Consider the following 7,439-nt stretch of genomic DNA (forward strand, 5'->3'; position numbering starts at 1 on the left):
GGTGGCAGCAGTGTCAAAGGAGAAGAGGAAAATATAAGAGATGGTACAAAAATAAAATTTAAAATATTAGGGGAAATTGAACATGTTAGGGACAATGGTAATGAAAGAGAAGACTGAGAAAATGCCATTAGATTTTTGCAGTTTAAAGATCGTTGATAACTTTGAAGAAAGCCGTTTCAGATGAGATCAGAAATCAATAGAAAGAGAAAGGGAGAGGAGGGAAAGGAGAAAAAAAAGGAGGCACTGATTGGCATATGACTTTTTCAAGGAGTTTAGACCCCAAAAGTAGGTAAGTTATAGGACGATAGCTATTCAGGATGGATGGATTCAGGTAAAAAATAAATTACCATTTTCTCTGATGCCAATAAATTGTTCTTACCAGCTAATAAGGTCTTCCTTTTTAATATTTTTAACGTTTGAGTTCCAGCATATTTAACCTTTTCATCTAGCAGAAATTCAAATGATTTAGAATTTTCTTTTTACAGTTTTAAAGTGTGTAGATATGAAAATTGTTATAGTTAAATATTGTTTCCAGACATGGAATTGGAAAATGAGGAGGAAGGTTGTCTGGAAAGCAGAAAAAAATGTACTTAGCTTGATAGGAAAGGAGATTTCTTACCAACAGTTACTCAGGTATCACAGTGGTAGGACTTTAAGATGTGGATACAGTTGGATAGTGGGCACAGGGTACAGAGATATCTAAGAACTGTTTTACAATGCAATCCTTCCATTTCTGTCAGTATGTGTGGTTCTGACAAGATCTGTAAAAGAAACATTTCATTTATTTATTTTCTTTTTTCTTTTATTTATTTTCAGTGTTCTACAATCACTACCATATACCTTAGATTTTTTTCCCTCCCTCCCCCTCCTTCCCCAAGATGTCATACAATTTTACATAGATTCTACACATACATTCCTATTAAATGCATTTTTGTCATAGTCACATTGCATAGAAAAATTAAAATGAATGGTAGAAATCATATAACAAACCAAAACACAGTGCAAAAGACAACGATCTGCTACATTCTGTGATTGAATTCCACAGTTTTTTCTCTAGGTGTGGAAGGCCTTTTGCCTTAAAAGACCATTGGAAATTTTTTAAGTCCTTGCATTGCACTGAAGTTCTAAGTCTACCAGAAAAAAATCCTCCCACACTATGGTTGTTGCTATGTACAAAGTTCTCCTGGTTTTTCTCCTTTCACTCAGCATCACATCATGTAAGTCTTTCCAGGACTCTGAAGTCTTCCTGTTCAGTATTTTTATAGCACAATCGTATTCCATTACATTCATATACCATAGTTTATTTAGCCATTCCCCAATTGATGGGTATCCCCTTGATTTCCAGGTTTTTGCCACCACAAAGAGTATCTTTATAAATATTTTTGTACATATGAGACCCTTTCCCATTTTTATGATCTCTTGGGAATACAGTCCTAGAAGCAGTATTGCTGGGTCAAAGGCTATGGATATTTTTGTAGCACTTTGGGAATACTTTCAAATTGCTCTCCAGAATGGTTGGATCAGCTCACAGCTCCACCAACAATGAACGAGTGTTCCACCTCTCCCACATCTTCTCCAAGATTTATCATCTTCCTGTTTTGTCATACTAGTCAATCTGATAGGTGTGATGTTGTATCTCAGAGTTGTTTTGATTTGTATCTCTCTAATCAATAGTGATTTAGAACATTTTTTTATATGACTGTAGATATCTTTAATTTCTTCCTCTGCAAACTTCCTATTCATATCCTTTGGCCATTTATCATTTGGGGAATGACTTGTATTCTTGTACATTTGACTCAGTTCTCTATGTATTTTAGAAATGAGGCCTTTATCCAGACACTAGTTACAAAAATTCTTTCCCAGTTTTCTGCTTCCCTCCTAATCTTGATTGCATTGGGTTTGGTTGTGCAAAGTCTTTTCAGTTTAATGTAATCAGAATTATCCATTTCACACTTCATTATGCTTTTGATCTATTGTTTAGTCAAAAATTCTTCCCTTCTTCATAGATCTGATAGATATACTGTTCCTTGCTCCACTAATTTGTTTATAATATCAATTTTTATACATAGATCATGCACCCATTTGGACTTTATTCTTGTGTATGGTGTCAGGCATTGATCTATGCCTAGTTTCTACCACACTGTTATCCAGTTTTTCCCAGTAATTGTTGTCAAACAGTGAGTTCTTATCCCAGAAGCTGGGATCCTTCGGTTTATCACACAGTAGATTGCTATATTCATTGATTGCTGTGTCTTGAGTACCTAGCATATTCCATTGGTCTACCCTTCTGGTTTTTAGCCAGTACCAAGTGGTTTTGATAATTGCTTCTTTATAATGCAATTTGAGATCTGATAGAGGTAGGCTACCTTCCATAGCATTTCTTTTCATTAGTTCCCTAAATATTCTGGACCTTTTGTTCTTCCAGATAATTTTTGATATTATTTTTTCCAACTGTAGAAAATAATTATCTGATAGCTTGATTGGTATGGCACTAAATAAGTGTATTAATTTAGGTGGAATAGTCATTTTTGTTATATTGTCTCAGCCTACTGATGAGCAACTGATGTTTTTCTACTTACTTAGATCTGACTTTATTTATGGGAAAAGTGTCTTGTAATTATGTTCATATAATCCCTGGATTTGTTTGGGAAGGTAGACTTCTAAATATATTATAGTGTCAACTTTAGCTTTAAATGGGATTTCTCTTTCTATCTCTTGCTGTTTGGCTTTGTTAGTAAAATATGTAAATAACATTTTAAAAACACTTCTCAGGGGATAATTGATTCGAAGTCTATTATATATAGCTGAGTCAGATCCAATATAAAATTTTTTGCAAATAATTGTACAAGAAATATTTGTTTAAAAATTAGGATTATATCACACCAATCAGATTGGATAATCTGACAAAACAGGAAAGTGATAAATGTTAGAGAAGGTATAAGAAAATTGGAATACTCATTCCTTGTTGGTGGAGTTATGAACTTATCCATTCATTGTGGAGAACAATTTGAAACTATGCACAAAAGGCTATAAAATTTTATATATAAATATATATGTACACATATGTAATTTATATGTAAATGTATATATATATACATATATATATAATTTTATACATATTTTATATATAAGAGCAATACCATTTCTAGGTCTGTATCCCAAGGAGACCTTGAAAATGGGGAAAGGAACCATATGTACAAAAATATTTATAGCAGCTCTTTTTGTGGTGACCAACATGACTATAGAAATATGTTTAATATGATTGTACATGTGTAACCTATATCAGATCACATGACATCATTGGGAGGAGAGAGGGGAGAGAACCTGGGAAATTTAAAACTCAAAAGCTTATAAAACTGAATGTTAAAAACTAAAATTTTTTAAATTATTTTTTGTAAGTTAGGATGATTGTGATTTTGAATTAAAAGTATTGTCCAATAAAATTTGAAATAAAGCTACAGGGAACTATTTATATAATACAGGATTTTGTAAGTATAAGAATTTATGGACCCTTTTAAATTCCAGCCATTTCTTTATATAAAAATCACAGTCCTATATACTAAATTCTATCAACAATCATAGTAATTCGTGATGGAGTTTTCTAGAGCATTTTCCAGACAGAAGAATCTTACATCTTAGATTTTAATTGCAATATGTGAACTTATTTAAAGGATATAACTTCCTTGTTACAAAGCCAATCTTGAAATTTAAATTTATTTGTTCTTATCTAGAGATTTTTGGGAGATGAATATGTAACTGTAGTTATTAATTAATTTTTATACATCCATAGATAACCAGCCAAATCATTGTTCTGCCACACACCATTTTAAATGGGAAGATATAGATATTGTGGTTTGGGAATCATCAAATTTTAGCTTAAATAGGTAACTTATTTTATCCCTTCAATTTTCAGATGAAGAAATGGAGACATAATGATTCATGTAAGGTCAAACTCTCCCAAAATGGCAATAACAGCAGTAAAAGCATAGATGTTAATGTGTTCTTGCTGTGTAATTGCTTTTATGTGACACTCAAAACCAAGAACCAGAGCAACATAAGGGAACAAAAATATAGAAGAGATGGCTTTTTCCTCTGCTGATTTGTTTATAGATGAATGATGGAGTGGCTAGAATACTAACATCTGAATCAATAATGAGAGGTTCAAATTCTACCTGTCATTAATTAGAAACAAAACAATAGACAAATTGCTGTATTTCTCTGAGTCTCATTTTACTCTTCTGTATGTTAGGACTATATATTTGTTACTAGAAGGGAAGAGAAAGAGAGAGAGAAAAAGTGAGGAGAAAGATGGAGATAAAGGGGGAAAATGGTGATAAAGACAGATATAGAAAGGACGATTTATCATGTGCTTGCTATGTTCTAGGTACTATGGTAATTGCTCAGGATACAAATACAAATAACTTTTATATTCTCAAGGAGTTTACAATCTAATGAGAGAAGAGGATAATAAAGGGGTTTTGTAAAGGGAAGGTGAAAAAACTGAAGTTGGGTAAAGGTCAGAAGACTTCACTAAGAGTCCTAGAACTCTGGTTCCCCATAACATAGGGAGCAAGAATAACTGATTAGAGGCATTAACGGGGTGAACCCAAGGGTGGAAAAAAGACAACTGCTGAAGACAACTTAGTGTAGTGAAGAGAAATCACCATAAAGTCAAGAAAACTTAGATTTAAATATTGCCTCTGACACATAATAGCTAAGTGATCCTAAACAAATTACATAATATCTATTACCCTATTAACTCCTTAAAAGGAAATAGCAAAGAAAGCATTGACCTGATTTGGTAGAACTCTATCACCCAGAATTCCCTATACAAAGGATATCATAGTCCCAATCAAAAAAAATGCAAAGGATCCTGGTAAATTAACCTTTTTCACAACACAAGGCCAGATAAAACTCTCTTCTAACCTTGGATTAGAGTTACTATTTCTAGTCATAACAATTTATTGAGACACCTCCTTTCAAATGTCTTTTATCTCATCATTGACTTCCTTGCTTAGTGCATTTTAATTAACGTTTCAGATAAATGAAGCAAACCAAGATTATTGGCTATCCCACAAATTCAGCTTCCTTTGGAATAAAATCCTATTTATTTAGGGCTTAATAAAGTAAAATTCAAAAAAATATTCACATGAAATCTTGTTTTAATACCAATTATACCAATTATATGAAAATGAAGAATTTTTCCTGCCTTTGTATTATTTTATTTATCTATCTTATTAGTTTCTCAAGTATATGTAAACAGAATTTTAACATTCATTTTTTTAAATTTTGAGTTCCAAATTCTCTCCCTTCCTTCAACTCCTACCTTCTTGAGAAGGCAAACAATTTGATACAGATTTGACTTGTTCAGTCATGCAGAACATATTTTCATATTCACATATTACAAAAGAAAACAAAAAAAACCAATAAAATGAAGAAAAATGTAAAGTATACACAAATCTGTATTCTGAGTTCAGTTGTCTCTCTGGAAGTGGATAAGCTTTTTTTAACCTTTGGAATTGTCTTGGATCATGGTCTTGACCAGAGTAACTAAGTCTTGCAATTCATTATCCTTGTAATATTGCCGTTGCTATAGACAATGGTTTCCTGGTTCTGCTCAGTTCATATGTATGGGTCCCTTTCCCTTTAAAAAATCTCTTTGGAATACAGACTCTAAAAGTGTTATTGCTGGGTCAAAAGGTATACAGAATTTTATAACCCTTTGGGTCAAGTTCCAAATTGTTCTCCGAAGAACTGAGCAATTCATAACTCCACCCATGGAAAAATCTAACAACTCTTTTCTATATCTTCTCCATCATTTATCAGTTTCCTTTTCTATGATGTGAGTTGATCTGATAGGTAGAATTGAATTGATGTAGTATACATTTCTCTAATCAATAGTGATTTAGAACTTTTTTCACATGACTATTGATAGCCTTGTTTTTTTTGTTGTTGTTGTTGTTGTTGTTTGTTTGTATTGTTTTTTTTCTGAAGACTGCTTGTTCATATAGTTTGGTCATTTATTAACTTGGGAATGCTTCTAATTTTTTTATTATTATTAATTTGGCTTAGTTACCTCTATATTTGCAAAATGTGGCCATTATAAGAGAAATGCTTTTTTTTTTTTTTTTTTTTTTTACCAATTTTCTGTTTCCCTTCTAATTTTGGCTGAATTATTTACCCAGGAAGGAGTCCCTGGTCCTTTATAGTCACAAGCACAACTGCTCCTCCTCTTTCTTTTGGAATTTTGTGCAGAGCCCCTGCTCACTTGTAATATCCCCACAGGTCATCTCTCTCCTAGAACTACAACACAGAACTTTTTATGGGCGAGAAAGTAGCCAATCCATGCCAGCAGTATACAGTGCCTGCAAAGGGTCCCCTGTAATCTCTTCTTGAACAGCTGGCCAACCCATTTAATGTCTCTCAGAGCTTCTGAAGCTACTTATTCTATGGCTACTATTGCTGCTGTCACCTATGTAAGCTCTTGACCGGCTTCCATCTTAATTTCTTTTAGTTCATTGCCTGGAGCCCTGGACCTTTGCCTGGCCTGTATCAATTCTTATTTGTATTATGTTCCTTTAAATAGATCTTAACCTCCATTATAACAGTGCAAGTTTCTTGAGGCAGGTACAAGGCTAACTTTTCGTATCTGAATATGTAGTTCCCCAAACAATTTTTTTTCTACACGTAGAAGGCAACTAACAAATATTTGTTAAAATTAGGAGACAATGATAAATTTGTGTCATGGAAAAAGGTGATTTTAATTTCATGTGAAAATTCAGAACCACTTTAATTTGCTACTCTTTCTCCATGCTCATATATTTTTATCTCAGATCATTACCCTCCACAATCAAAACACATTTTTGACTTATTCAACCATCCCTAATAAAAACCTTAATAAAAACCTGCTATACTTTATGTGGAGGGATCTCCTTTAAATTATCCATTGTTTTGTAATGAATTACTTTCATTGAAACAGGCTTGTAGTGTGTTTTTATAGCTTTCTGTTAATTTATGCTTTCAGGTTTTACTTAATACTATTGAAGATTCAAATGAATGTCTAAAGTAACAGACTCCAGAGGAGCTAACGAATTAAGATTTGGTTAATCCAAAACCACTATATAAACAGCGAACTTAGATTGAAACCAAGCCTTTAAAAAAGCATCATCGATGAAGAAGATGCACCTTTTTTCAGCCACAATACATTTATTTATGTTCATCTTTTTCTTATGACTTATTTGTTATTTCTGTCTTTTTTTTTTGAGAAGTGATGCTAATTTTTGATACTCTGTGAATGGTATCAGAAGATTGAATGAATTAATAAAGATCCTCCCTCAAAATCTGTAATACTAAAAGAAGGAAATTATAGGATGATGATATTATAGATAGAGTATGGGAAATTATTGGGTTGCAATATTCTATGGAAATCATTAACTACC

The sequence above is a fragment of the Notamacropus eugenii genome, chromosome 2, assembly GCF_028372415.1.
Source record: "Notamacropus eugenii isolate mMacEug1 chromosome 2, mMacEug1.pri_v2, whole genome shotgun sequence".
NCBI lineage: Eukaryota > Metazoa > Chordata > Mammalia > Diprotodontia > Macropodidae > Notamacropus > Notamacropus eugenii.